The sequence below is a fragment of the Euphorbia lathyris genome, chromosome 1 (genome assembly GCF_963576675.1).
Source record: "Euphorbia lathyris chromosome 1, ddEupLath1.1, whole genome shotgun sequence".
In the NCBI taxonomy this organism is placed as follows: domain Eukaryota; kingdom Viridiplantae; phylum Streptophyta; class Magnoliopsida; order Malpighiales; family Euphorbiaceae; genus Euphorbia; species Euphorbia lathyris.
In genome coordinates, this window is record NC_088910.1 from 136,493,979 (window position 1) to 136,515,896 (window position 21,918).

At 47.2% G+C, this 21,918-nt stretch overlaps 62 non-coding genes across 62 annotated transcripts; all 62 read left to right on the forward strand.

Annotated features, from left to right (window-relative positions):
• Positions 1 to 6: 6 nt before the first annotated feature.
• Positions 7 to 125, forward strand: LOC136213960 (5S ribosomal RNA). Its single transcript, XR_010681060.1, has one exon. It is a non-coding gene; the product is annotated as a 5S ribosomal RNA (ribosomal RNA).
• A 260-nt stretch (positions 126 to 385) lies between these two features.
• On the forward strand, positions 386 to 504 carry LOC136211813 (5S ribosomal RNA). Its single transcript, XR_010679002.1, has one exon. It is a non-coding gene; the product is annotated as a 5S ribosomal RNA (ribosomal RNA).
• A 259-nt stretch (positions 505 to 763) lies between these two features.
• Positions 764 to 882, forward strand: LOC136213521 (5S ribosomal RNA). The gene has a single exon (XR_010680627.1). It is a non-coding gene; the product is annotated as a 5S ribosomal RNA (ribosomal RNA).
• Positions 883 to 1,064: 182 nt separating this feature from the next.
• LOC136214158 (5S ribosomal RNA) lies at positions 1,065 to 1,183 on the forward strand. The gene has a single exon (XR_010681253.1). It is a non-coding gene; the product is annotated as a 5S ribosomal RNA (ribosomal RNA).
• A 181-nt stretch (positions 1,184 to 1,364) lies between these two features.
• On the forward strand, positions 1,365 to 1,483 carry LOC136214155 (5S ribosomal RNA). Its single transcript, XR_010681250.1, has one exon. It is a non-coding gene; the product is annotated as a 5S ribosomal RNA (ribosomal RNA).
• A 183-nt stretch (positions 1,484 to 1,666) lies between these two features.
• LOC136213911 (5S ribosomal RNA) lies at positions 1,667 to 1,785 on the forward strand. The gene has a single exon (XR_010681011.1). It is a non-coding gene; the product is annotated as a 5S ribosomal RNA (ribosomal RNA).
• A 183-nt stretch (positions 1,786 to 1,968) lies between these two features.
• LOC136214742 (5S ribosomal RNA) lies at positions 1,969 to 2,087 on the forward strand. Its single transcript, XR_010681816.1, has one exon. It is a non-coding gene; the product is annotated as a 5S ribosomal RNA (ribosomal RNA).
• Positions 2,088 to 2,347: 260 nt separating this feature from the next.
• On the forward strand, positions 2,348 to 2,466 carry LOC136212243 (5S ribosomal RNA). The gene has a single exon (XR_010679409.1). It is a non-coding gene; the product is annotated as a 5S ribosomal RNA (ribosomal RNA).
• A 260-nt stretch (positions 2,467 to 2,726) lies between these two features.
• LOC136213744 (5S ribosomal RNA) lies at positions 2,727 to 2,845 on the forward strand. The gene has a single exon (XR_010680849.1). It is a non-coding gene; the product is annotated as a 5S ribosomal RNA (ribosomal RNA).
• Positions 2,846 to 3,105: 260 nt separating this feature from the next.
• On the forward strand, positions 3,106 to 3,224 carry LOC136215711 (5S ribosomal RNA). Its single transcript, XR_010682744.1, has one exon. It is a non-coding gene; the product is annotated as a 5S ribosomal RNA (ribosomal RNA).
• A 258-nt stretch (positions 3,225 to 3,482) lies between these two features.
• Positions 3,483 to 3,601, forward strand: LOC136213913 (5S ribosomal RNA). The gene has a single exon (XR_010681012.1). It is a non-coding gene; the product is annotated as a 5S ribosomal RNA (ribosomal RNA).
• A 183-nt stretch (positions 3,602 to 3,784) lies between these two features.
• On the forward strand, positions 3,785 to 3,903 carry LOC136214743 (5S ribosomal RNA). The gene has a single exon (XR_010681817.1). It is a non-coding gene; the product is annotated as a 5S ribosomal RNA (ribosomal RNA).
• A 260-nt stretch (positions 3,904 to 4,163) lies between these two features.
• LOC136212244 (5S ribosomal RNA) lies at positions 4,164 to 4,282 on the forward strand. The gene has a single exon (XR_010679410.1). It is a non-coding gene; the product is annotated as a 5S ribosomal RNA (ribosomal RNA).
• Positions 4,283 to 4,542: 260 nt separating this feature from the next.
• LOC136213745 (5S ribosomal RNA) lies at positions 4,543 to 4,661 on the forward strand. The gene has a single exon (XR_010680850.1). It is a non-coding gene; the product is annotated as a 5S ribosomal RNA (ribosomal RNA).
• Positions 4,662 to 4,921: 260 nt separating this feature from the next.
• On the forward strand, positions 4,922 to 5,040 carry LOC136215712 (5S ribosomal RNA). The gene has a single exon (XR_010682745.1). It is a non-coding gene; the product is annotated as a 5S ribosomal RNA (ribosomal RNA).
• Positions 5,041 to 5,299: 259 nt separating this feature from the next.
• Positions 5,300 to 5,418, forward strand: LOC136211518 (5S ribosomal RNA). The gene has a single exon (XR_010678717.1). It is a non-coding gene; the product is annotated as a 5S ribosomal RNA (ribosomal RNA).
• A 183-nt stretch (positions 5,419 to 5,601) lies between these two features.
• LOC136211519 (5S ribosomal RNA) lies at positions 5,602 to 5,720 on the forward strand. The gene has a single exon (XR_010678719.1). It is a non-coding gene; the product is annotated as a 5S ribosomal RNA (ribosomal RNA).
• Positions 5,721 to 5,980: 260 nt separating this feature from the next.
• On the forward strand, positions 5,981 to 6,099 carry LOC136212406 (5S ribosomal RNA). Its single transcript, XR_010679565.1, has one exon. It is a non-coding gene; the product is annotated as a 5S ribosomal RNA (ribosomal RNA).
• A 183-nt stretch (positions 6,100 to 6,282) lies between these two features.
• Positions 6,283 to 6,401, forward strand: LOC136213746 (5S ribosomal RNA). Its single transcript, XR_010680851.1, has one exon. It is a non-coding gene; the product is annotated as a 5S ribosomal RNA (ribosomal RNA).
• A 260-nt stretch (positions 6,402 to 6,661) lies between these two features.
• On the forward strand, positions 6,662 to 6,780 carry LOC136215630 (5S ribosomal RNA). The gene has a single exon (XR_010682667.1). It is a non-coding gene; the product is annotated as a 5S ribosomal RNA (ribosomal RNA).
• Positions 6,781 to 7,040: 260 nt separating this feature from the next.
• LOC136211520 (5S ribosomal RNA) lies at positions 7,041 to 7,159 on the forward strand. Its single transcript, XR_010678720.1, has one exon. It is a non-coding gene; the product is annotated as a 5S ribosomal RNA (ribosomal RNA).
• Positions 7,160 to 7,342: 183 nt separating this feature from the next.
• Positions 7,343 to 7,461, forward strand: LOC136211521 (5S ribosomal RNA). The gene has a single exon (XR_010678721.1). It is a non-coding gene; the product is annotated as a 5S ribosomal RNA (ribosomal RNA).
• Positions 7,462 to 7,720: 259 nt separating this feature from the next.
• On the forward strand, positions 7,721 to 7,839 carry LOC136212006 (5S ribosomal RNA). The gene has a single exon (XR_010679186.1). It is a non-coding gene; the product is annotated as a 5S ribosomal RNA (ribosomal RNA).
• A 183-nt stretch (positions 7,840 to 8,022) lies between these two features.
• Positions 8,023 to 8,141, forward strand: LOC136213747 (5S ribosomal RNA). Its single transcript, XR_010680852.1, has one exon. It is a non-coding gene; the product is annotated as a 5S ribosomal RNA (ribosomal RNA).
• A 260-nt stretch (positions 8,142 to 8,401) lies between these two features.
• On the forward strand, positions 8,402 to 8,520 carry LOC136215631 (5S ribosomal RNA). Its single transcript, XR_010682668.1, has one exon. It is a non-coding gene; the product is annotated as a 5S ribosomal RNA (ribosomal RNA).
• Positions 8,521 to 8,780: 260 nt separating this feature from the next.
• On the forward strand, positions 8,781 to 8,899 carry LOC136211522 (5S ribosomal RNA). The gene has a single exon (XR_010678722.1). It is a non-coding gene; the product is annotated as a 5S ribosomal RNA (ribosomal RNA).
• A 183-nt stretch (positions 8,900 to 9,082) lies between these two features.
• LOC136211523 (5S ribosomal RNA) lies at positions 9,083 to 9,201 on the forward strand. The gene has a single exon (XR_010678723.1). It is a non-coding gene; the product is annotated as a 5S ribosomal RNA (ribosomal RNA).
• Positions 9,202 to 9,461: 260 nt separating this feature from the next.
• Positions 9,462 to 9,580, forward strand: LOC136211706 (5S ribosomal RNA). The gene has a single exon (XR_010678900.1). It is a non-coding gene; the product is annotated as a 5S ribosomal RNA (ribosomal RNA).
• A 183-nt stretch (positions 9,581 to 9,763) lies between these two features.
• On the forward strand, positions 9,764 to 9,882 carry LOC136212524 (5S ribosomal RNA). The gene has a single exon (XR_010679676.1). It is a non-coding gene; the product is annotated as a 5S ribosomal RNA (ribosomal RNA).
• A 183-nt stretch (positions 9,883 to 10,065) lies between these two features.
• On the forward strand, positions 10,066 to 10,184 carry LOC136215201 (5S ribosomal RNA). The gene has a single exon (XR_010682248.1). It is a non-coding gene; the product is annotated as a 5S ribosomal RNA (ribosomal RNA).
• A 259-nt stretch (positions 10,185 to 10,443) lies between these two features.
• Positions 10,444 to 10,562, forward strand: LOC136211524 (5S ribosomal RNA). Its single transcript, XR_010678725.1, has one exon. It is a non-coding gene; the product is annotated as a 5S ribosomal RNA (ribosomal RNA).
• Positions 10,563 to 10,745: 183 nt separating this feature from the next.
• LOC136212246 (5S ribosomal RNA) lies at positions 10,746 to 10,864 on the forward strand. Its single transcript, XR_010679412.1, has one exon. It is a non-coding gene; the product is annotated as a 5S ribosomal RNA (ribosomal RNA).
• Positions 10,865 to 11,047: 183 nt separating this feature from the next.
• Positions 11,048 to 11,166, forward strand: LOC136212247 (5S ribosomal RNA). Its single transcript, XR_010679413.1, has one exon. It is a non-coding gene; the product is annotated as a 5S ribosomal RNA (ribosomal RNA).
• A 259-nt stretch (positions 11,167 to 11,425) lies between these two features.
• LOC136212405 (5S ribosomal RNA) lies at positions 11,426 to 11,544 on the forward strand. Its single transcript, XR_010679564.1, has one exon. It is a non-coding gene; the product is annotated as a 5S ribosomal RNA (ribosomal RNA).
• A 259-nt stretch (positions 11,545 to 11,803) lies between these two features.
• On the forward strand, positions 11,804 to 11,922 carry LOC136212960 (5S ribosomal RNA). Its single transcript, XR_010680096.1, has one exon. It is a non-coding gene; the product is annotated as a 5S ribosomal RNA (ribosomal RNA).
• A 260-nt stretch (positions 11,923 to 12,182) lies between these two features.
• Positions 12,183 to 12,301, forward strand: LOC136214252 (5S ribosomal RNA). Its single transcript, XR_010681348.1, has one exon. It is a non-coding gene; the product is annotated as a 5S ribosomal RNA (ribosomal RNA).
• A 260-nt stretch (positions 12,302 to 12,561) lies between these two features.
• On the forward strand, positions 12,562 to 12,680 carry LOC136214897 (5S ribosomal RNA). The gene has a single exon (XR_010681962.1). It is a non-coding gene; the product is annotated as a 5S ribosomal RNA (ribosomal RNA).
• A 183-nt stretch (positions 12,681 to 12,863) lies between these two features.
• Positions 12,864 to 12,982, forward strand: LOC136212961 (5S ribosomal RNA). Its single transcript, XR_010680097.1, has one exon. It is a non-coding gene; the product is annotated as a 5S ribosomal RNA (ribosomal RNA).
• A 260-nt stretch (positions 12,983 to 13,242) lies between these two features.
• LOC136214253 (5S ribosomal RNA) lies at positions 13,243 to 13,361 on the forward strand. Its single transcript, XR_010681349.1, has one exon. It is a non-coding gene; the product is annotated as a 5S ribosomal RNA (ribosomal RNA).
• Positions 13,362 to 13,622: 261 nt separating this feature from the next.
• Positions 13,623 to 13,741, forward strand: LOC136213994 (5S ribosomal RNA). The gene has a single exon (XR_010681091.1). It is a non-coding gene; the product is annotated as a 5S ribosomal RNA (ribosomal RNA).
• A 183-nt stretch (positions 13,742 to 13,924) lies between these two features.
• Positions 13,925 to 14,043, forward strand: LOC136213748 (5S ribosomal RNA). The gene has a single exon (XR_010680853.1). It is a non-coding gene; the product is annotated as a 5S ribosomal RNA (ribosomal RNA).
• Positions 14,044 to 14,381: 338 nt separating this feature from the next.
• On the forward strand, positions 14,382 to 14,500 carry LOC136212962 (5S ribosomal RNA). Its single transcript, XR_010680098.1, has one exon. It is a non-coding gene; the product is annotated as a 5S ribosomal RNA (ribosomal RNA).
• A 259-nt stretch (positions 14,501 to 14,759) lies between these two features.
• Positions 14,760 to 14,878, forward strand: LOC136213750 (5S ribosomal RNA). Its single transcript, XR_010680855.1, has one exon. It is a non-coding gene; the product is annotated as a 5S ribosomal RNA (ribosomal RNA).
• Positions 14,879 to 15,216: 338 nt separating this feature from the next.
• LOC136212963 (5S ribosomal RNA) lies at positions 15,217 to 15,335 on the forward strand. Its single transcript, XR_010680099.1, has one exon. It is a non-coding gene; the product is annotated as a 5S ribosomal RNA (ribosomal RNA).
• Positions 15,336 to 15,594: 259 nt separating this feature from the next.
• LOC136214255 (5S ribosomal RNA) lies at positions 15,595 to 15,713 on the forward strand. Its single transcript, XR_010681351.1, has one exon. It is a non-coding gene; the product is annotated as a 5S ribosomal RNA (ribosomal RNA).
• A 261-nt stretch (positions 15,714 to 15,974) lies between these two features.
• LOC136213995 (5S ribosomal RNA) lies at positions 15,975 to 16,093 on the forward strand. The gene has a single exon (XR_010681092.1). It is a non-coding gene; the product is annotated as a 5S ribosomal RNA (ribosomal RNA).
• A 183-nt stretch (positions 16,094 to 16,276) lies between these two features.
• Positions 16,277 to 16,395, forward strand: LOC136213751 (5S ribosomal RNA). Its single transcript, XR_010680856.1, has one exon. It is a non-coding gene; the product is annotated as a 5S ribosomal RNA (ribosomal RNA).
• A 415-nt stretch (positions 16,396 to 16,810) lies between these two features.
• Positions 16,811 to 16,929, forward strand: LOC136215202 (5S ribosomal RNA). The gene has a single exon (XR_010682249.1). It is a non-coding gene; the product is annotated as a 5S ribosomal RNA (ribosomal RNA).
• A 183-nt stretch (positions 16,930 to 17,112) lies between these two features.
• Positions 17,113 to 17,231, forward strand: LOC136213317 (5S ribosomal RNA). Its single transcript, XR_010680435.1, has one exon. It is a non-coding gene; the product is annotated as a 5S ribosomal RNA (ribosomal RNA).
• Positions 17,232 to 17,490: 259 nt separating this feature from the next.
• On the forward strand, positions 17,491 to 17,609 carry LOC136213724 (5S ribosomal RNA). The gene has a single exon (XR_010680827.1). It is a non-coding gene; the product is annotated as a 5S ribosomal RNA (ribosomal RNA).
• Positions 17,610 to 17,792: 183 nt separating this feature from the next.
• Positions 17,793 to 17,911, forward strand: LOC136213752 (5S ribosomal RNA). The gene has a single exon (XR_010680857.1). It is a non-coding gene; the product is annotated as a 5S ribosomal RNA (ribosomal RNA).
• A 338-nt stretch (positions 17,912 to 18,249) lies between these two features.
• Positions 18,250 to 18,368, forward strand: LOC136215203 (5S ribosomal RNA). Its single transcript, XR_010682251.1, has one exon. It is a non-coding gene; the product is annotated as a 5S ribosomal RNA (ribosomal RNA).
• Positions 18,369 to 18,551: 183 nt separating this feature from the next.
• On the forward strand, positions 18,552 to 18,670 carry LOC136213739 (5S ribosomal RNA). Its single transcript, XR_010680845.1, has one exon. It is a non-coding gene; the product is annotated as a 5S ribosomal RNA (ribosomal RNA).
• A 260-nt stretch (positions 18,671 to 18,930) lies between these two features.
• Positions 18,931 to 19,049, forward strand: LOC136213996 (5S ribosomal RNA). Its single transcript, XR_010681093.1, has one exon. It is a non-coding gene; the product is annotated as a 5S ribosomal RNA (ribosomal RNA).
• Positions 19,050 to 19,232: 183 nt separating this feature from the next.
• LOC136213753 (5S ribosomal RNA) lies at positions 19,233 to 19,351 on the forward strand. The gene has a single exon (XR_010680858.1). It is a non-coding gene; the product is annotated as a 5S ribosomal RNA (ribosomal RNA).
• Positions 19,352 to 19,689: 338 nt separating this feature from the next.
• Positions 19,690 to 19,808, forward strand: LOC136215345 (5S ribosomal RNA). Its single transcript, XR_010682386.1, has one exon. It is a non-coding gene; the product is annotated as a 5S ribosomal RNA (ribosomal RNA).
• Positions 19,809 to 19,991: 183 nt separating this feature from the next.
• On the forward strand, positions 19,992 to 20,110 carry LOC136211525 (5S ribosomal RNA). Its single transcript, XR_010678726.1, has one exon. It is a non-coding gene; the product is annotated as a 5S ribosomal RNA (ribosomal RNA).
• A 182-nt stretch (positions 20,111 to 20,292) lies between these two features.
• LOC136215368 (5S ribosomal RNA) lies at positions 20,293 to 20,411 on the forward strand. Its single transcript, XR_010682410.1, has one exon. It is a non-coding gene; the product is annotated as a 5S ribosomal RNA (ribosomal RNA).
• Positions 20,412 to 20,671: 260 nt separating this feature from the next.
• Positions 20,672 to 20,790, forward strand: LOC136211526 (5S ribosomal RNA). The gene has a single exon (XR_010678727.1). It is a non-coding gene; the product is annotated as a 5S ribosomal RNA (ribosomal RNA).
• Positions 20,791 to 21,050: 260 nt separating this feature from the next.
• LOC136211527 (5S ribosomal RNA) lies at positions 21,051 to 21,169 on the forward strand. Its single transcript, XR_010678728.1, has one exon. It is a non-coding gene; the product is annotated as a 5S ribosomal RNA (ribosomal RNA).
• Positions 21,170 to 21,351: 182 nt separating this feature from the next.
• LOC136215369 (5S ribosomal RNA) lies at positions 21,352 to 21,470 on the forward strand. The gene has a single exon (XR_010682411.1). It is a non-coding gene; the product is annotated as a 5S ribosomal RNA (ribosomal RNA).
• Positions 21,471 to 21,730: 260 nt separating this feature from the next.
• Positions 21,731 to 21,849, forward strand: LOC136211732 (5S ribosomal RNA). Its single transcript, XR_010678923.1, has one exon. It is a non-coding gene; the product is annotated as a 5S ribosomal RNA (ribosomal RNA).
• The last annotated feature ends 69 nt before the right edge of the window (positions 21,850 to 21,918 follow it).

Genomic DNA, 21,918 nt, shown 5'->3' on the forward strand with positions numbered 1-21,918 from the left:
GATGACGGGTGCGATCATACCAGCACTAATGCACCGGATCCCATCAGAACTCCGAAGTTTAACGTGCTTGGGCGAGAGTAGTACTAAGATGGGTGACCTCTTGGGAAGTCCTCGTGTTGCACCCCCAAACTTTTTTACAACGTGCATTTTTTAATTATTTAATTTTTTTTCACCATGGCGTGCACGTTTTCGAGGCGGGCCCAAACTTTTTTGCAACGTGCATTTTTTAATTATTTAATTTTTTTTTTTCACCATGGCGTGCACGTTTTCGAGGCGGGGGTCAGTGTTTGGGGTCCGGGGGCTTGTGCATGCACGTGAAGGATGAGCATACGGGAGAAAGGGGCGCCCAGTATGGAATATATGCTTAGTTTTTGCATGGGATGACGGGTGCGATCATACCAGCACTAATGCACCGGATCCCATCAGAACTCCGAAGCTAAACGTGCTTGGGCGAGAGTAGTACTAAGATGGGTGACCTCTTGGGAAGTCCTCGTGTTGCACCCCCAAACTTTTTTGCAACGTGCATTTTTTAATTATTTAATTTTTTTTTCACCATGGCGTGCACGTTTTCGAGGCGGGCCCAAACTTTTTTGCAACGTGCATTTTTTAATTATTTAATTTTTTTTTCACCATGGCGTGCACGTTTTCGAGGCGGGGGTCAGTGTTTGGGGTCCGGGGGCTTGTGCATGCACGTGAAGGATGAGCATACGGGAGAAAGGGGCGCCCAGTATGGAATATATGCTTAGTTTTTGCATGGGATGACGGGTGCGATCATACCAGCACTAATGCACCGGATCCTATCAGAACTCCGAAGTTAAACGTGCTTGGGCGAGAGTAGTACTAAGATGGGTGACCTCTTGGGAAGTCCTCGTGTTGCACCCCCAAACTTTTTTGCAACGTGCATTTTTTAATTATTTAATTTTTTTTTCACCATGGCGTGCACGTTTACGAGGCGGAGGTCAGTGTTTGGGGTCCGGGGGCTTGTGCATGCACGTGAAGGATGAGCATACGGGAGAAAGGGGCGCCCAGTATGGAATATATGCTTAGTTTTTGCATGGGATGACGGGTGCGATCATATCAGCACTAATGCACCGGATCCCATCAGAACTCCGAAGCTAAACGTGCTTGGGCGAGAGTAGTACTAAGATGGGTGACCTCTTGGGAAGTCCTTGTGTTGCACCCCCAAACTTTTTTGCAACGTGCATTTTTTAATTATTTAATTTTTTTTCACCATGGCGTGCACGTTTTCGAGGCGGGGGTCAGTGTTTGGGGTCCGGGGGCTTGTGCATGCACGTGAAGGATGAGCATACGGGAGAAAGGGGCGCCCAGTATGGAATATATGCTTAGTTTTTGCATGGGATGACGGGTGCGATCATACCAGCACTAATGCACCGGATCCCATCAGAACTCCGAAGCTAAACGTGCTTGGGCGAGAGTAGTACTAAGATGGGTGACCTCTTGGGAAGTCCTGGTGTTGCACCCCCAAACTTTTTTGCAACGTGCATTTTTTAATTATTTAATTTTTTTTTTCACCATGGCGTGCACGTTTACGAGGCGGAGGTCAGTGTTTGGGGTCCGGGGGCTTGTGCATGCACGTGAAGGATGAGCATACGGGAGAAAGGGGCGCCCAGTATGGAATATATGCTTAGTTTTTGCATGGGATGACGGGTGCCATCATACCAGCACTAATGCACCGGATCCCATCAGAACTCCGAAGTTAAACGTGCTTGGGCGAGAGTAGTACTAAGATGGGTGACCTCTTGGGAAGTCCTCGTGTTGCACCCCCAAACTTTTTTGCAACGTGCATTTTTTAATTATTTAATTTTTTTTTTCACCATGGCGTGCACGTTTACGAGGCGGAGGTCAGTGTTTGGGGTCCGGGGGCTTGTGCATGCACGTGAAGGATGAGCATACGGGAGAAAGGGGCGCCCAGTATGGAATATATGCTTAGTTTTTGCATGGGATGACGGGTGCCATCATACCAGCACTAATGCACCGGATCCCATCAGAACTCCGAAGTCAAACGTGCTTGGGCGAGAGTAGTACTAAGATGGGTGACCTCTTGGGAAGTCCTCGTGTTGCACCCCCAAACTTTTTTGCAACGTGCATTTTTTAATTATTTAATTTTTTTTTCACCATGGCGTGCACGTTTTCGAGGCGGGCCCAAACTTTTTTGCAACGTGCATTTTTTAATTATTTAATTTTTTTTTTCACTATGGCGTGCACGTTTTCGAGGCGGGGGTCAGTGTTTGGGGTCCGGGGGCTTGTGCATGCACGTGAAGGATGAGCATACGGGAGAAAGGGGCGCCCAGTATGGAATATATGCTTAGTTTTTGCATGGGATGACGGGTGCGATCATACCAGCACTAATGCACCGGATCCCATCAGAACTCCGAAGTCAAACGTGCTTGGGCGAGAGTAGTACTAAGATGGGTGACCTCTTGGGAAGTCCTCGTGTTGCACCCCCAAACTTTTTTGCAACGTGCATTTTTTAATTATTTAATTTTTTTTTCACCATGGCGTGCACGTTTTCGAGGCGGGCCCAAACTTTTTTGCAACGTGCATTTTTTAATTATTTAATTTTTTTTTTCACCATGGCGTGCACGTTTTCGAGGCGGGGGTCAGTGTTTGGGGTCCGGGGGCTTGTGCATGCACGTGAAGGATGAGCATACGGGAGAAAGGGGCGCCCAGTATGGAATATATGCTTAGTTTTTGCATGGGATGACGGGTGCGATCATACCAGCACTAATGCACCGGATCCCATCAGAACTCCGAAGTCAAACGTGCTTGGGCGAGAGTAGTACTAAGATGGGTGACCTCTTGGGAAGTCCTCGCGTTGCACCCCCAAACTTTTTTGCAACGTGCATTTTTTAATTATTTAATTTTTTTTTCACCATGGCGTGCACGTTTTCGAGGCGGGCCCAATATTTTTTGCAACGTGCATTTTTTAATTATTTAATTTTTTTTTTCACCATGGCGTGCACGTTTTCGAGGCGGGGGTCAGTGTTTGGGGTCCGGGGGCTTGTGCATGCACGTGAAGGATGAGCATACGGGAGAAAGGGGCGCCCAGTATGGAATATATGCTTAGTTTTTGCATGGGATGACGGGTGCCATCATACCAGCACTACTGCACCGGATCCCATCAGAACTCCGAAGTTAAACGTGCTTGGGCGAGAGTAGTATTAAGATGTGTGACCTCTTGGGAAGTCCTCGTGTTGCACCCCCAAACTTTTTTGCAACGTGCATTTTTTAATTATTTAATTTTTTTTTCACCATGGCGTGCACGTTTTCGAGGCGGGCCCAAACTTTTTTGCAACGTGCATTTTTTAATTATTTAATTTTTTTTCACCATGGCGTGCACGTTTTCGAGGCGGGGGTCAGTGTTTGGGGTCTGGGGGCTTGTGCATGCACGTGAAGGATGAGCATACGGGAGAAAGGGGCGCCCAGTATGGAATATATGCTTAGTTTTTGCATGGGATGACGGGTGCCATCATACCAGCACTAATGCACCGGATCCCATCAGAACTCCGAAGTTAAACGTGCTTGGGCGAGAGTAGTACTAAGATGGGTGACCTCTTGGGAAGTCCTCGTGTTGCACCCCCAAACTTTTTTGCAACGTGCATTTTTTAATTATTTAATTTTTTTTTTCACCATGGCGTGCACGTTTACGAGGCGGAGGTCAGTGTTTGGGGTCCGGGGGCTTGTGCATGCACGTGAAGGATGAGCATACGGGAGAAAGGGGCGCCCAGTATGGAATATATGCTTAGTTTTTGCATGGGATGACGGGTGCCATCATACCAGCACTAATGCACCGGATCCCATCAGAACTCCGAAGTCAAACGTGCTTGGGCGAGAGTAGTACTAAGATGGGTGACCTCTTGGGAAGTCCTCGTGTTGCACCCCCAAACTTTTTTGCAACGTGCATTTTTTAATTATTTAATTTTTTTTTCACCATGGCGTGCACGTTTTCGAGGCGGGCCCAAACTTTTTTGCAACGTGCATTTTTTAATTATTTAATTTTTTTTTTCACTATGGCGTGCACGTTTTCGAGGCGGGGGTCAGTGTTTGGGGTCCGGGGGCTTGTGCATGCACGTGAAGGATGAGCATACGGGAGAAAGGGGCGCCCAGTATGGAATATATGCTTAGTTTTTGCATGGGATGACGGGTGCGATCATACCAGCACTAATGCACCGGATCCCATCAGAACTCCGAAGTCAAACGTGCTTGGGCGAGAGTAGTACTAAGATGGGTGACCTCTTGGGAAGTCCTCGTGTTGCACCCCCAAACTTTTTTGCAACGTGCATTTTTTAATTATTTAATTTTTTTTTCACCATGGCGTGCACGTTTTCGAGGCGGGCCCAAACTTTTTTGCAACGTGCATTTTTTAATTATTTAATTTTTTTTTTCACCATGGCGTGCACGTTTTCGAGGCGGGGGTCAGTGTTTGGGGTCCGGGGGCTTGTGCATGCACGTGAAGGATGAGCATACGGGAGAAAGGGGCGCCCAGTATGGAATATATGCTTAGTTTTTGCATGGGATGACGGGTGCGATCATACCAGCACTAATGCACCGGATCCCATCAGAACTCCGAAGTCAAACGTGCTTGGGCGAGAGTAGTACTAAGATGGGTGACCTCTTGGGAAGTCCTCGCGTTGCACCCCCAAACTTTTTTGCAACGTGCATTTTTTAATTATTTAATTTTTTTTTCACCATGGCGTGCACGTTTTCGAGGCGGGCCCAATATTTTTTGCAACGTGCATTTTTTAATTATTTAATTTTTTTTTTCACCATGGCGTGCACGTTTTCGAGGCGGGGGTCAGTGTTTGGGGTCCGGGGGCTTGTGCATGCACGTGAAGGATGAGCATACGGGAGAAAGGGGCGCCCAGTATGGAATATATGCTTAGTTTTTGCATGGGATGACGGGTGCCATCATACCAGCACTACTGCACCGGATCCCATCAGAACTCCGAAGTTAAACGTGCTTGGGCGAGAGTAGTATTAAGATGTGTGACCTCTTGGGAAGTCCTCGTGTTGCACCCCCAAACTTTTTTGCAACGTGCATTTTTTAATTATTTAATTTTTTTTTCACCATGGCGTGCACGTTTTCGAGGCGGGCCCAAACTTTTTTGCAACGTGCATTTTTTAATTATTTAATTTTTTTTTCACCATGGCGTGCACGTTTTCGAGGCGGGGGTCAGTGTTTGGGGTCTGGGGGCTTGTGCATGCACGTGAAGGATGAGCATACGGGAGAAAGGGGCGCCCAGTATGGAATATATCCTTAGTTTTTGCATGGGATGACGGGTGCGATCATACCAGCACTAATGCACCGGATCCCATCAGAACTCCGAAGTTAAACGTGCTTGGGCGAGAGTAGTACTAAGATGGGTGACCTCTTGGGAAGTCCTCGTGTTGCACCCCCAAACTTTTTTGCAACGTGCATTTTTTAATTATTTAATTTTTTTTTTCACCATGGCGTGCACGTTTTCGAGGCGGGGGTCAGTGTTTGGGGTCCGGGGGCTTGTGCATGCACGTGAAGGATGAGCATACGGGAGAAAGGGGCGCCCAGTATGGAATATATGCTGAGGTTTTGCATGGGATAACGGGTGCGATCATACCAGCACTAATGCACCGGATCCCATCAGAACTCCGAAGTTAAACGTGCTTGGGCGAGAGTAGTACTAAGATGGGTGACCTCTTGGGAAGTCCTCGTGTTGCACCCCCAAACTTTTTTGCAACGTGCATTTTTTAATTATTTAATTTTTTTTTCACCATGGCGTGCACGTTTTCGAGGCGGGCCCAAACTTTTTTGCAACGTGCATTTTTTAATTATTTAATTTTTTTTTTCACCATGGCGTGCACGTTTTCGTGGCGGGGGTCAGTGTTTGGGGTCCGGGGGCTTGTGCATGCACGTGAAAGATGAGCATACGGGAGAAAGGGGCGCCCAGTATGAAATATATGCTTAGTTTTTGCATGTGTTGACGGGTGCGATCATACCAGCACTAATGCACCGGATCCCATCAGAACTCCGAAGTTAAACGTGCTTGGGCGAGAGTAGTACTAAGATGGGTGACCTCTTGGGAAGACCTCGTGTTGCACCCCCAAACTTTTTTGCAACGTGCATTTTTTAATTATTTAATTTTTTTTTTCACCATGGCGTGCACGTTTTCGAGGCGGGGGTCAGTGTTTGGGGTCCGGGGGCTTGTGCATGCACGTGAAGGATGAGCATACGGGAGAAAGGGGCGCCCAGTATGGAATATATGCTTAGTTTTTGCATGGGATGACGGGTGCGATCATACCAGCACTAATGCACCGGATCCCATCAGAACTCCGAAGTCAAACGTGCTTGGGCGAGAGTAGTACTAAGATGGGTGACCTCTTGGGAAGTCCTCGCGTTGCACCCCCAAACTTTTTTGCAACGTGCATTTTTTAATTATTTAATTTTTTTTTCACCATGGCGTGCACGTTTTCGAGGCGGGCCCAAACTTTTTTGCAACGTGCATTTTTTAATTATTTAATTTTTTTTTTCACCATGGCGTGCACGTTTTCGAGGCGGGGGTCAGTGTTTGGGGTCCGGGGGCTTGTGCATGCACGTGAAGGATGAGCATACGGGAGAAAGGGGCGCCCAGTATGGAATATATGCTTAGTTTTTGCATGGGATGACGGGTGCCATCATACCAGCACTAATGCACCGGATCCCATCAGAACTCCGAAGTTAAACGTGCTTGGGCGAGAGTAGTATTAAGATGTGTGACCTCTTGGGAAGTCCTCGTGTTGCACCCCCAAACTTTTTTGCAACGTGCATTTTTTAATTATTTAATTTTTTTTTCACCATGGCGTGCACGTTTTCGAGGCGGGCCCAAAATTTTTTGCAACGTGCATTTTTTAATTATTTAATTTTTTTTTTCACCATGGCGTGCACGTTTTCGAGGCGGGGGTCAGTGTTTGGGGTCCGGGGGCTTGTGCATGCACGTGAAGGATGAGCATACGGGAGAAAGGGGCGCCCAGTATGGAATATATGCTTAGTTTTTGCATGGGATGACGGGTGCGATCATACCAGCACTAATGCACCGGATCCCATCAGAACTCCGAAGTTAAACGTGCTTGGGCGAGAGTAGTACTAAGATGGGTGACCTCTTGGGAAGTCCTCGTGTTGCACCCCCAAACTTTTTTGCAACGTGCATTTTTTAATTATTTAATTTTTTTTTTCACCATGGCGTGCACGTTTACGAGGCGGGGGTCAGTGTTTGGGGTCCGGGGGCTTCTGCATGCACGTGAAGGATGAGCATACGGGAGAAAGGGGCGCCCAGTATGGAATATATGCTGAGGTTTTGCATGGGATAACGGGTGCGATCATACCAGCACTAATGCACCGGATCCCATCAGAACTCCGAAGTTAAACGTGCTTGGGCGAGAGTAGTACTAAGATGGGTGACCTCTTGGGAAGTCCTCGTGTTGCACCCCCAAACTTTTTTGCAACGTGCATTTTTTAATTATTTAATTTTTTTTTCACCATGGCGTGCACGTTTTCGAGGCGGGCCCAAACTTTTTTGCAACGTGCATTTTTTAATTATTTAATTTTTTTTTCACCATGGCGTGCACGTTTTCGTGGCGGGGGTCAGTGTTTGGGGTCCGGGGGCTTGTGCATGCACGTGAAAGATGAGCATACGGGAGAAAGGGGCGCCCAGTATGAAATATATGCTTAGTTTTTGCATGTGTTGACGGGTGCGATCATACCAGCACTAATGCACCGGATCCCATCAGAACTCCGAAGTGAAACGTGCTTGGGCGAGAGTAGTACTAAGATGGGTGACCTCTTGGGAAGACCTCGTGTTGCACCCCCAAACTTTTTTGCAACGTGCATTTTTTAATTATTTAATTTTTTTTTTCACCATGGCGTGCACGTTTTCGAGGCGGGGGTCAGTGTTTGGGGTCCGGGGGCTTGTGCATGCACGTGAAGGATGAGCATACGGGAGAAAGGGGCGCCCAGTATGGAATATATGCTTAGTTTTTGCATGGGATGACGGGTGCGATCATACCAGCACTAATGCACCGGATCCCATCAGAACTCCGAAGTCAAACGTGCTTGGGCGAGAGTAGTACTAAGATGGGTGACCTCTTGGGAAGTCCTCGCGTTGCACCCCCAAACTTTTTTGCAACGTGCATTTTTTAATTATTTAATTTTTTTTTCACCATGGCGTGCACGTTTTCGAGGCGGGCCCAAACTTTTTTGCAACGTGCATTTTTTAATTATTTAATTTTTTTTTTCACCATGGCGTGCACGTTTTCGAGGCGGGGGTCAGTGTTTGGGGTCCGGGGGCTTGTGCATGCACGTGAAGGATGAGCATACGGGAGAAAGGGCCGCCCAGTATGGAATATATGCTTAGTTTTTGCATGGGATGACGGGTGCCATCATACCAGCACTAATGCACCGGATCCCATCAGAACTCCGAAGTTAAACGTGCTTGGGCGAGAGTAGTATTAAGATGTGTGACCTCTTGGGAAGTCCTCGTGTTGCACCCCCAAACTTTTTTGCAACGTGCATTTTTTAATTATTTAATTTTTTTTTCACCATGGCGTGCACGTTTTCGAGGCGGGCCCAAAATTTTTTGCAACGTGCATTTTTTAATTATTTAATTTTTTTTTTCACCATGGCGTGCACGTTTTCGAGGCGGGGGTCAGTGTTTGGGGTCCGGGGGCTTGTGCATGCACGTGAAGGATGAGCATACGGGAGAAAGGGGCGCCCAGTATGGAATATATGCTTAGTTTTTGCATGGGATGACGGGTGCGATCATACCAGCACTAATGCACCGGATCCCATCAGAACTCCGAAGTTAAACGTGCTTGGGCGAGAGTAGTACTAAGATGGGTGACCTCTTGGGAAGTCCTCGTGTTGCACCCCCAAACTTTTTTGCAACGTGCATTTTTTAATTATTTAATTTTTTTTTTCACCATGGCGTGCACGTTTACGAGGCGGGGGTCAGTGTTTGGGGTCCGGGGGCTTCTGCATGCACGTGAAGGATGAGCATACGGGAGAAAGGGGCGCCCAGTATGGAATATATGCTGAGGTTTTGCATGGGATAACGGGTGCGATCATACCAGCACTAATGCACCGGATCCCATCAGAACTCCGAAGTTAAACGTGCTTGGGCGAGAGTAGTACTAAGATGGGTGACCTCTTGGGAAGTCCTCGTGTTGCACCCCCAAACTTTTTTGCAACGTGCATTTTTTAATTATTTAATTTTTTTTTCACCATGGCGTGCACGTTTTCGAGGCGGGCTCAAACTTTTTTGCAACGTGCATTTTTTAATTATTTAATTTTTTTTTTCACCATGGCGTGCACGTTTTCGTGGCGGGGGTCAGTGTTTGGGGTCCGGGGGCTTGTGCATGCACGTGAAAGATGAGCATACGGGAGAAAGGGGCGCCCAGTATGAAATATATGCTTAGTTTTTGCATGTGTTGACGGGTGCGATCATACCAGCACTAATGCACCGGATCCCATCAGAACTCCGAAGTTAAACGTGCTCGGGCGAGAGTAGTACTAAGATGGGTGACCTCTTGGGAAGACCTCGTGTTGCACCCCCAAACTTTTTTGCAACGTGCATTTTTTAATTATTTAATTTTTTTTTTCACCATGGCGTGCACGTTTTCGAGGCGGGGGTCAGTGTTTGGGGTCCGGGGGCTTGTGCATGCACGTGAAGGATGAGCATACGGGAGAAAGGGGCGCCCAGTATGGAATATATGCTTAGTTTTTGCATGGGATGACGGGTGCGATCATACCAGCACTAATGCACCGGATCCCATCAGAACTCCGAAGTTAAACGTGCTTGGGCGAGAGTAGTACTAAGATGGGTGACCTCTTGGGAAGACCTCGTGTTGCACCCCCAAACTTTTTTGCAACGTGCATTTTTTAATTATTTAATTTTTTTTTTCACCATGGCGTGCACGTTTTCGAGGCGGGGGTCAGTGTTTGGGGTCCGGGGGCTTGTGCATGCACGTGAAGGATGAGCATACGGGAGAAAGGGGCGCCCAGTATGGAATATATGCTTAGTTTTTGCATGGGATGACGGGTGCGATCATACCAGCACTAATGCACCGGATCCCATCAGAACTCCGAAGTTAAACGTGCTTGGGCGAGAGTAGTATTAAGATAGGTGACCTCTTGGGAAGTCCTCGCGTTGCACCCCCAAACTTTTTTGCAACGTGCATTTTTTAATTATTTAATTTTTTTTTCACCATGGCGTGCACGTTTTCGAGGCGGGCCCAAACTTTTTTGCAACGTGCATTTTTTAATTATTTAATTTTTTTTTCACCATGGCGTGCACGTTTTCGAGGCGGGGGTCAGTGTTTGGGGTCCGGGGGCTTGTGCATGCACGTGAAGGATGAGCATACGGGAGAAAGGGGCGCCCAGTATGGAATATATGCTTAGTTTTTGCATGGGATGACGGGTGCGATCATACCAGCACTAATGCACCGGATCCCATCAGAACTCCGAAGTTAAACGTGCTTGGGCGAGAGTAGTACTAAGATGGGTGACCTCTTGGGAAGTCCTCGTGTTGCACCCCCAAACTTCTTTGCAACGTGCATTTTTTAATTATTTAATTTTTTTTTTCACCATGGCGTGCACGTTTACGAGGCGGGGGTCAGTGTTTGGGGTCCGGGGGCTTGTGCATGCACGTGAAGGATGAGCATACGGGAGAAAGGGGCGCCCAGTATGGAATATATGCTTAGGTTTTGCATGGGATGACGGGTGCGATCATACCAGCACTAATGCACCGGATCCCATCAGAACTCCGAAGTCAAACGTGCTTGGGCGAGAGTAGTACTAAGATGGGTGACCTCTTGGGAAGTCCTCGTGTTGCACCCCCAAACTTTTTTGCAACGTGCATTTTTTAATTATTTAATTTTTTTTTTCACCATGGCGTGCACGTTTTCGAGGCGGGGGTCAGTGTTTGGGGTCCGGGGGCTTGTGCATGCACGTGAAGGATGAGCATACGGGAGAAAGGGGCGCCCAGTATGAAATATATGCTTAGTTTTTGCATGGGATGACGGGTGCGATCATACCAGCACTAATGCACCGGATCCCATCAGAACTCCGAAGTCAAACGTGCTTGGGCGAGAGTAGTACTAAGATGGGTGACCTCTTGGGAAGTCCTCGTGTTGCACCCCCAAACTTTTTTGCAACGTGCATTTTTTAATTATTTAATTTTTTTTCACCATGGCGTGCACGTTTTCGAGGCGGGCCCAAACTTTTTTGCAACGTGCATTTTTTAATTATTTAATTTTTTTTTTCACCATGGCGTGCACGTTTTCGAGGATGGGGTCAGTGTTTGGGGTCCGGGGGCTTGTGCATGCACGTGAAGGATGAGCATACGGGAGAAAGGGGCGCCCAGTATGGAATATATGCTTAGTTTTTGCATGGGATGACGGGTGCGATCATACCAGCACTAATGCACCGGATCCCATCAGAACTCTGAAGTTAAACGTGCTTGGGCGAGAGTAGTACTAAGATGGGTGACCTCTTGGGAAGTCCTCGTGTTGCACCCCCAAACTTTTTTGCAACGTGCATTTTTTAATTATTTAATTTTTTTTTCACCATGGCGTGCACGTTTTCGAGGCGGGCCCAAACTTTTTTGCAACGTGCATTTTTTAATTATTTAATTTTTTTTTCACCATGGCGTGCACGTTTTCGAGGCGGGGGTCAGTGTTTGGGGTCCGGGGGCTTGTGCATGCACGTGAAGGATGAGCATACGGGAGAAAGGGGCGCCCAGTATGGAATATATGCTTAGTTTTTGCATGGGATGACGGGTGCGATCATACCAGCACTAATGCACCGGATCCCATCAGAACTCCGAAGATAAACGTGCTTGGGCGAGAGTAGTACTAAGATGGGTGACCTCTTGGGAAGTCCTCGTGTTGCACCCCCAAACTTTTTTGCAACGTGCATTTTTTAATTATTTAATTTTTTTTTCACCATGGCGTGCACGTTTTCGAGGCGGGCCCAAACTTTTTTGCAACGTGTATTTTTTAATTATTTAATTTTTTTTTTCACCATGGCGTGCACGTTTTCGAGGCGGGGGTCAGTGTTTGGGGTCCGGGGGCTTGTGCATGCACGTGAAGGATGAGCATACGGGAGAAAGGGGCGCCCAGTATGGAATATATGCTTAGTTTTTGCATGGGATGACGGGTGCGATCATACCAGCACTAATGCATCGGATCCCATCAGAACTCCGAAGTCAAACGTGCTTGGGCGAGAGTAGTACTAAGATGGGTGACCTCTTGGGAAGTCCTCGTGTTGCACCCCCAAACTTTTTTGCAACGTGCATTTTTTAATTATTTAATTTTTTTTTCACCATGGCGTGCACGTTTTCGAGGCGGGCCCAAACTTTTTTGCAACGTGCATTTTTTAATTATTTAATTTTTTTTTTCACCATGGCGTGCACGTTTTCGAGGCGGGGGTCAGTGTTTGGGGTCCGGGGGCTTGTGCATGCACGTGAAGGATGAGCATACGGGAGAAAGGGGCGCCCAGTATGGAATATATGCTTAGTTTTTGCATGGGATGACGGGTGCGATCATACCAGCACTAATGCACCGGATCCCATCAGAACCCCGAAGTTAAACGTGCTTGGGCGAGAGTAGTACTAAGATGGTTGACCTCTTGGGAAGTCCTCGTGTTGCACCCCCAAAATTTTTTGCAACGTGCATTTTTTTATTATTTAATTTTTTTTTTCACCATGGCGTGCACGTTTTCGAGGCGGGGGTCAGTGTTTGGGGTCCGGGGGCTTGTGCATGCACGTGAAGGATGAGCATACGGGAGAAAGGGGCGCCCAGTATGGAATATATGCTTAGTTTTTGCATGGGATGACGGGTGCGATCATACCAGCACTAATGCACCGGATCCCATCAGAACTCCGAAGATAAACGTGCTTGGGCGAGAGTAGTACTAAGATGGGTGACCTCTTGGGAAGTCCTCGTGTTGCACCCCCAAACTTTTTTGCAACGTGCATTTTTTAATTATTTAATTTTTTTTTCACCATGGCGTGCACGTTTTCGAGGCGGGCCCAAACTTTTTTGCAACGTGTATTTTTTAATTATTTAATTTTTTTTTTCACCATGGCGTGCACGTTTTCGAGGCGGTTGTCAGTGTTTGGGGTCCGGGGGCTTGTGCATGCACGTGAAGGATGAGCATACGGGAGAAAGGGGCGCCCAGTATGGAATATATGCTTAGTTTTTGCATGGGATGACGGGTGCGATCATACCAGCACTAATGCATCGGATCCCATCAGAACTCCGAAGTCAAACGTGCTTGGGCGAGAGTAGTACTAAGATGGGTGACCTCTTGGGAAGTCCTCGTGTTGCACCCCCAAACTTTTTTGCAACGTGCATTTTTTAATTATTTAATTTTTTTTTTCACCATGGCGTGCACGTTTTCGAGGCGGGCCCAAACTTTTTTGCAACGTGCATTTTTTAATTATTTAATTTTTTTTTTCACCATGGCGTGCACGTTTTCGAGGCGGGAGTCAGTGTTCGGGGTCCGGGGGCTTGTGCATGCACGTGAAGGATGAGCATACGGGAGAAAGGGGCGCCCAGTATGGAATATATGCTTAGTTTTTGCATGGGATGACGGGTGCGATCATACCAGCACTAATGCACCGGATCCCATCAGAACCCCGAAGTTAAACGTGCTTGGGCGAGAGTAGTACTAAGATGGGTGACCTCTTGGGAAGTCCTCGTGTTGCACCCCCAAACTTTTTGGCAACGTGCATTTTTTAATTATTTAATTTTTTTTTTCACCATGGCGTGCACGTTTTCGAGGCGGGGGTCAGTGTTTGGGGTCCGGGGGCTTGTGCATGCACGTGAAGGATGAGCATACGGGAGAAAGGGGCGCCCAGTATGGAATATATGCTTAGTTTTTGCATGGGATGACGGGTGCGATCATACCAGCACTAATGCACCGGATCCCATCAGAACTCCGAAGTCAAACGTGCTTGGGCGAGAGTAGTACTAAGATGGGTGACCTCTTGGGAAGTCCTCGCGTTGCACCCCCAAACTTTTTTGCAACGTGCATTTTTTAATTATTTAATTTTTTTTTCACCATGGCGTGCACGTTTTCGAGGCGGGCCCAAACTTTTTTGCAACGTGCATTTTTTAATTATTTAATTTTTTTTTTCACCATGGCGTGCACGTTTTCGAGGCGGGCCCAAACTTTTTTGCAACGTGCATTTTTTAATTATTTAATTTTTTTTTTCACCATGGCGTGCACGTTTTCGAGGCGGGGGTCAGTGTTTGGGGTCCGGGGGCTTGTGCATGCACGTGAAGGATGAGCATACGAGAGAAAGGGGCGCCCAGTATGGAATATATGCTTAGTTTTTGCATGGGATGACGGGTGCGATCATACCAGCACTAATGCACCGGATCCCATCAGAACTCCGAAGATAAACGTGCTTGGGCGAGAGTAGTACTAAGATGGGTGACCTCTTGGGAAGTCCTCGTGTTGCACCCCCAAACTTTTTTGCAACGTGCATTTTTTAATTATTTAATTTTTTTTCACCATGGCGTGCACGTTTTCGAGGCGGGCCCAAACTTTTTTGCAACGTGTAATTTTTAATTATTTAATTTTTTTTTTCACCATGGCGTGCACGTTTTCGAGGCGGGGGTCAGTGTTTGGGGTCCGGGGGCTTGTGCATGCACGTGAAGGATGAGCATACGGGAGAAAGGGGCGCCCAGTATGGAATATATGCTTAGTTTTTGCATGGGATGACGGGTGCGATCATACCAGCACTAATGCACCGGATCCCATCAGAACTCCGAAGTCAAACGTGCTTGGGCGAGAGTAGTACTAAGATGGGTGACCTCTTGGGAAGTCCTCGCGTTGCACCCCCAAACTTTTTTGCAACGTGCATTTTTTAATTATTTAATTTTTTTTTCACCATGGCGTGCACGTTTTCGAGGCGGGCCCAAACTTTTTTGCAACGTGCATTTTTTAATTATTTAATTTTTTTTTTCACCATGGCGTGCACGTTTTCGAGGCGGGCCCAAACTTTTTTGCAACGTGCATTTTTTAATTATTTAATTTTTTTTTTCACCATGGCGTGCACGTTTTCGAGGCGGGGGTCAGTGTTTGGGGTCCGGGGGCTTGTGCATGCACGTGAAGGATGAGCATACGAGAGAAAGGGGCGCCCAGTATGGAATATATGCTTAGTTTTTGCATGGGATGACGGGTGCGATCATACCAGCACTAATGCACCGGATCCCATCAGAACTCCGAAGATAAACGTGCTTGGGCGAGAGTAGTACTAAGATGGGTGACCTCTTGGGAAGTCCTCGTGTTGCACCCCCAAACTTTTTTGCAACGTGCATTTTTTAATTATTTAATTTTTTTTCACCATGGCGTGCACGTTTTCGAGGCGGGCCCAAACTTTTTTGCAACGTGTAATTTTTAATTATTTAATTTTTTTTTTCACCATGGCGTGCACGTTTTCGAGGCGGGGGTCAGTGTTTGGGGTCCGGGGGCTTGTGCATGCACGTGAAGGATGAGCATACGGGAGAAAGGGGCGCCCAGTATGGAATATATGCTTAGTTTTTGCATGGGATGACGGGTGCGATCATACCAGCACTAATGCATCGGATCCCATCAGAACTCCGAAGTCAAACGTGCTTGGGCGAGAGTAGTACTAAGATGGGTGACCTCTTGGGAAGTCCTCGTGTTGCACCCCCAAACTTTTTTGCAACGTGCATTTTTTAATTATTTAATTTTTTTTTTCACCATGGCGTGCACGTTTTCGAGGCGGGCCCAAATTTTTTTGCAACGTGCATTTTTTAATTATTTAATTTTTTTTTTCACCATGGCGTGCACGTTTTCGAGGCGGGAGTCAGTGTTCGGGGTCCGGGGGCTTGTGCATGCACGTGAAGGATGAGCATACGGGAGAAAGGGGCGCCCAGTATGGAATATATGCTTAGTTTTTGCATGGGATGACGGGTGCGATCATACCAGCACTAATGCACCGGATCCCATCAGAACCCCGAAGTTAAACGTGCTTGGGCGAGAGTAGTACTAAGATGGGTGACCTCTTGGGAAGTCCTCGTGTTGCACCCCCAAACTTTTTGGCAACGTGCATTTTTTAATTATTTAATTTTTTTTTTCACCATGGCGTGCACGTTTTCGAGGCGGGGGTCAGTGTTTGGGGTCCGGGGGCTTGTGCATGCACGTGAAGGATGAGCATACGGGAGAAAGGGGCGCCCAGTATGGAATATATGCTTAGTTTTTGCATGGGATGACGGGTGCGATCATACCAGCACTAATGCACCGGATCCCATCAGAACTCCGAAGTCAAACGTGCTTGGGCGAGAGTAGTACTAAGATGGGTGACCTCTTGGGAAGTCCTCGCGTTGCACCCCCAAACTTTTTTGCAACGTGCATTTTTTAATTATTTAATTTTTTTTTCACCATGGCGTGCACGTTTTCGAGGCGGGCCCAAACTTTTTTGCAACGTGCATTTTTTAATTATTTAATTTTTTTTTTCACCATGGCGTGCACGTTTTCGAGGCGGGCCCAAACTTTTTTGCAACGTGCATTTTTTAATTATTTAATTTTTTTTTCACCATGGCGTGCACGTTTTCGAGGCGGGCCCAAACTTTTTTGCAACGTGCATTTTTTAATTATTTAATTTTTTTTTTCACCATGGCGTGCACGTTTTCGAGGCGGGGGTCAGTGTTTGGGGTCCGGGGGCTTGTGCATGCACGTGAAGGATGAGCATACGGGAGAAAGGGGCGCCCAGTATGGAATATATGCTTAGTTTTTGCATGGGATGACGGGTGCGATCATACCAGCACTAATGCACCGGATCCCATCAGAACTCCGAAGTTAAACGTGCTTGGGCGAGAGTAGTATTAAGATAGGTGACCTCTTGGGAAGTCCTCGCGTTGCACCCCCAAACTTTTTTGCAACGTGCATTTTTTAATTATTTAATTTTTTTTTTCACCATGGCGTGCACGTTTTCGAGGCGGGGGTCAGTGTTTGGGGTCCGGGGGCTTGTGCATGCACGTGAAAGATGAGCATACGGGAGAAAGGGGCGCCCAGTATGAAATATATGCTTAGTTTTTGCATGGGATGACGGGTGGGATCATACCAGCACTAATGCACCGGATCCCATCAGAACTCCGAAGTTAAACGTGCTTGGGCGAGAGTAGTACTAAGATGGGTGACCTCTTGGGAAGTCCTCGTGTTGCACCCCCAAACTTTTTTGCAACGTGCATTTTTTAATTATTTAATTTTTTTTTCACCATGGCGTGCACGTTTTCGAGGCGGGCCCAAACTTTTTTGCAACGTGCATTTTTTAATTATTTAATTTTTTTTTCACCATGGCGTGCACTTTTTCGAGGCGGGAGTCAGTGTTCGGGGTCCGGGGGCTTGTGCATGCACTTGAAGGATGAGCATACGGGAGAAAGGGGCGCCCAGTATGGAATATATGCTTAGTTTTTGCATGGGATGACGGGTGCGATCATACCAGCACTAATGCACCGGATCCCATCAGAACCCCGAAGTTAAAAGTGCTTGGGCGAGAGTAGTACTAAGATGGGTGACCTCTTGGGAAGTCCTCGTGTTGCACCCCCAAACTTTTTGGCAACGTGCATTTTTTAATTATTTAATTTTTTTTTTCACCATGGCGTGCACGTTTTCGAGGCGGGGGTCAGTGTTTGGGGTCCGGGGGCTTGTGCATGCACGTGAAGGATGAGCATACGGGAGAAAGAGGCGCCCAGTATGGAATATATGCTTAGTTTTTGCATGGGATGACGGGTGCGATCATACCAGCACTAATGCACCGGATCCCATCAGAACTCCGAAGTCAAACGTGCTTGGGCGAGAGTAGTACTAAGATGGGTGACCTCTTGGGAAGTCCTCGCGTTGCACCCCCAAACTTTTTTGCAACGTGCATTTTTTAATTATTTAATTTTTTTTTCACCATGGCGTGCACGTTTTCGAGGCGGGCCCAAACTTTTTTGCAACGTGCATTTTTTAATTATTTAATTTTTTTTTTCACCATGGCGTGCACGTTTTCGAGGCGGGCCCAAACTTTTTTGCAACGTGCATTTTTTAATTATTTAATTTTTTTTTTCACCATGGCGTGCACGTTTTCGAGGCGGGGGTCAGTGTTTGGGGTCCGGGGGCTTGTGCATGCACGTGAAGGATGAGCATACGGGAGAAAGGGGCGCCCAGTATGGAATATATGCTTAGTTTTTGCATGGGATGACGGGTGCGATCATACCAGCACTAATGCACCGGATCCCATCAGAACTCCGAAGTTAAACGTGCTTGGGCGAGAGTAGTATTAAGATAGGTGACCTCTTGGGAAGTCCTCGCGTTGCACCCCCAAACTTTTTTGCAACGTGCATTTTTTAATTATTTAATTTTTTTTTTCACCATGGCGTGCACGTTTTCGAGGCGGGGGTCAGTGTTTGGGGTCCGGGGGCTTGTGCATGCACGTGAAAGATGAGCATACGGGAGAAAGGGGCGCCCAGTATGAAATATATGCTTAGTTTTTGCATGGGATGACGGGTGCGATCATACCAGCACTAATGCACCGGATCCCATCAGAACTCTGAAGTTAAACGTGCTGGGGCGAGAGTAGTACTAAGATGGGTGACCTCTTGGGAAGTCCTCGTGTTGCACCCCCAAACTTTTTTGCAACGTGCATTTTTTAATTATTTAATTTTTTTTTCACCATGGCGTGCACGTTTTCGAGGCGGGCCCAAACTTTTTTGCAACGTGCATTTTTTAATTATTTAATTTTTTTTTTCACCATGGCGTGCACGTTTTCGAGGCGGGAGTCAGTGTTCGGGGTCCGGGGGCTTGTGCATGCACGTGAAGGATGAGCATACGGGAGAAAGGGGCGCCCAGTATGGAATATATGCTTAGTTTTTGCATGGGATGACGGGTGCGATCATACCAGCACTAATGCACCGGATCCCATCAGAACCCCGAAGTTAAACGTGCTTGGGCGAGAGTAGTACTAAGATGGGTGACCTCTTGGGAAGTCCTCGTGTTGCACCCCCAAACTTTTTGGCAACGTGCATTTTTTAATTATTTAATTTTTTTTTTCACCATGGCGTGCACGTTTTCGAGGCGGGGGTCAGTGTTTGGGGTCCGGGGGCTTGTGCATGCACGTGAAGGATGAGCATACGGGAGAAAGGGGCGCCCAGTATGGAATATATGCTTAGTTTTTGCATGGGATGACGGGTGCGATCATACCAGCACTAATGCACCGGATCCCATCAGAACTCCGAAGTCAAACGTGCTTGGGCGAGAGTAGTACTAAGATGGGTGACCTCTTGGGAAGTCCTCGCGTTGCACCCCCAAACTTTTTTGCAACGTGCATTTTTTAATTATTTAATTTTTTTTTCACCATGGCGTGCACGTTTTCGAGGCGGGCCCAAACTTTTTTGCAACGTGCATTTTTTAATTATTTAATTTTTTTTTTCACCATGGCGTGCACGTTTTCGAGGCGGGCCCAAACTTTTTTGCAACGTGCATTTTTTAATTATTTAATTTTTTTTTTCACCATGGCGTGCACGTTTTCGAGGCGGGGGTCAGTGTTTGGGGTCCGGGGGCTTGTGCATGCACGTGAAGGATGAGCATACGGGAGAAAGGGGCGCCCAGTATGGAATATATGCTTAGTTTTTGCATGGGATGACGGGTGCGATCATACCAGCACTAATGCACCGGATCCCATCAGAACTCCGAAGTTAAACGTGCTCGGGCGAGAGTAGTATTAAGATAGGTGACCTCTTGGGAAGTCCTCGCGTTGCACCCCCAAACTTTTTTGCAACGTGCATTTTTTAATTATTTAATTTTTTTTTTCACCATGGCGTGCACGTTTTCGAGGCGGGGGTCAGTGTTTGGGGTCCGGGGGCTTGTGCATGCACGTGAAAGATGAGCATACGGGAGAAAGGGGCGCCCAGTATGAAATATATGCTTAGTTTTTGCATGGGATGACGGGTGCGATCATACCAGCACTAATGCACCGGATCCCATCAGAACTCCGAAGTTAAACGTGCTTGGGCGAGAGTAGTACTAAGATGGGTGACCTCTTGGGAAGTCCTCGTGTTGCACCCCCAAACTTTTTTGCAACGTGCATTTTTTAATTATTTAATTTTTTTTTCACCATGGCGTGCACGTTTTCGAGACGGGGGTCAGTGTTTGGGGTCCGGGGGCTTGTGCATGCACGTGAAGGATGAGCATACGGGAGAAAGGGGCGCCCAGTATGGAATATATGCTTAGTTTTTGCATGGGATGACGGGTGCGATCATACCAGCACTAATGCACCGGATCCCATCAGAACTCCGAAGTTAAACGTGCTTGGGCGAGAGTAGTATTAAGATAGGTGACCTCTTGGGAAGTCCTCGCGTTGCACCCACAAACTTTTTTGCAACGTGCATTTTTTAATTATTTAATTTTTTTTTCACCATGGCGTGCACGTTTTCGAGGCGGGCCCAAACTTTTTTGCAACGTGCATTTTTTAATTATTTAATTTTTTTTTTCACCATGGCGTGCACGTTTTCGAGGCGGGGGTCAGTGTTTGGGGTCCGGGGGCTTGTGCATGCACGTGAAGGATGAGCATACGGGAGAAAGGGGCGCCCATTATGGAATATATGCTTAGTTTTTGCATGGGATGACGGGTGCGATCATACCAGCACTAATGCACCGGATCCCATCAGAACTCCGAAGTTAAACGTGCTTGGGCGAGAGTAGTACTAAGATGGGTGACCTCTTGGGAAGTCCTCGTGTTGCACCCCCAAACTTTTTTGCAACGTGCATTTTTTAATTATTTAATTTTTTTTTCACCATGGCGTGCACGTTTTCGAGGCGGGCCCAAACTTTTTTGCAACGTGCATTTTTTAATTATTTAATTTTTTTTTTCACCATGGCGTGCACGTTTTCGAGGCGGGGGTCAGTGTTTGGGGTCCGGGGGCTTGTGCATGCACGTGAAGGATGAGCATACGGGAGAAAGGGGCGCCCAGTATGAAATATATGCTTAGTTTTTGCATGGGATGACGGGTGCGATCATACCAGCACTAATGCACCGGATCCCATCAGAACTCCGAAGTTAAACGTGCTTGGGCGAGAGTAGTACTAAGATGGGTGACCTCTTGGGAAGTCCTCGTGTTGCACCCCCAAACTTTTTTGCAACGTGCATTTTTTAATTATTTAATTTTTTTTTCACCATGGCGTGCACGTTTTCGAGACGGGGGTCAGTGTTTGGGGTCCGGGGGCTTGTGCATGCACGTGAAGGATGAGCATACGGGAGAAAGGGGCGCCCAGTATGGAATATATGCTTAGTTTTTGCATGGGATGACGGGTGCGATCATACCAGCACTAATGCACCGGATCCCATCAGAACTCCGAAGTTAAACGTGCTTGGGCGAGAGTAGTATTAAGATAGGTGACCTCTTGGGAAGTCCTCGCGTTGCACCCACAAACTTTTTTGCAACGTGCATTTTTTAATTATTTAATTTTTTTTTCACCATGGCGTGCACGTTTTCGAGGCGGGCCCAAACTTTTTTGCAACGTGCATTTTTTAATTATTTAATTTTTTTTTTCACCATGGCGTGCACGTTTTCGAGGCGGGGGTCAGTGTTTGGGGTCCGGGGGCTTGTGCATGCACGTGAAGGATGAGCATACGGGAGAAAGGGGCGCCCAGTATGGAATATATGCTTAGTTTTTGCATGGGATGCCGGGTGCGATCATACCAGCACTAATGCACCGGATCCCATCAGAACTCCGAAGTTAAACGTGCCTGGGCGAGAGTAGTACTAAGATGGGTGACCTCTTGGGAAGTCCTCGTGTTGCACCCCCAAACTTTTTTGCAACGTGCATTTTTTAATTATTTAATTTTTTTTTCACCATGGCGTGCACGTTTTCGA